This window comes from Myotis lucifugus, unplaced genomic scaffold (genome assembly GCF_000147115.1).
Source record: "Myotis lucifugus unplaced genomic scaffold, Myoluc2.0 scaffold_76, whole genome shotgun sequence".
Lineage (NCBI taxonomy): Eukaryota > Metazoa > Chordata > Mammalia > Chiroptera > Vespertilionidae > Myotis > Myotis lucifugus.
The window spans coordinates 3017410-3018306 of NW_005871124.1; positions in this window are offsets into that span (position 1 = coordinate 3017410).

Here is an 897-nt window from a genome sequence, read left to right on the forward strand (position 1 = left end):
TCAGATGGGGCAATGAGGCTGGCAAGGAGGGCAGTTGGGGGCCATGAGGCTGGCAGCGGAAGTCAGTTGAGGGCCATGAGGCCGGCAGGGGAGGGCAGTTGAGGGCCATGAGGCCGGCAGGGGGAGGGCAAGTTGGGGGCCATGAAGTCAGCAGAAGAGGGCAAGTTGGGGGCCATCAGCTGGCAGGAGAGGGCAGTTTGGGAGCCATCAAGCTGGAAGGGGAAAGCAGTTGGGGGCCAAGAGGGCAGAAAAGGAAGGGCAGTTTGGGGGCCATGAGGCTGGCAAGGGAGGGCAGTTGGGAGCCATGAGGCCGGCAGGAAAGGGCAATTGGGGGCCATCAGGCTGGCCGGGGAGGGCAGTTGAGGGCCATGAGGCCAACATAGGAAGGCAGTTGGGGGCCATGAGGCTGGCAGGGAAGGCAGTTGGGGGTTAGGAGGCCAACAGGGGAGGGCATTTGAGGGCCATCAGGCAGGCAGGGGAGGGAAGTTAGGGGCCATGAGGCTGGCAGGGAAGGGCAGTTGAGGGACATCAGGCTAGCCTGTGGGGCATTTGAGGGCCATGAGACTGGTAGGGAAGGGCCGTTGGGGGCCATGGGGCCGGCAGAGGACAGTTGGGAGCCATGAAGCCGGCAGGCAAGGGCAGTTCGGAAGCATGAGGCCGGCCAGGGAAGGAAGTTAGAGGCCATCCGGCTGGCAGAAGAGGGCAGTTGAGGGCCATGAGGCTGGCAGGGAAGGGCAGTTGAGGGACATGAGGCCAGCAGGGAAGGGCAGTTGTGGGACATCAGGCTATCCGGTGGGGCATTTGAGGGCCACAAGGCCAGCAGGGGAGGGCAGTTGAGGGCAATGAGACTCCAACGAAGGGAAGTTGAGGGACATGAGGCACGACAGGAAAGGCAGT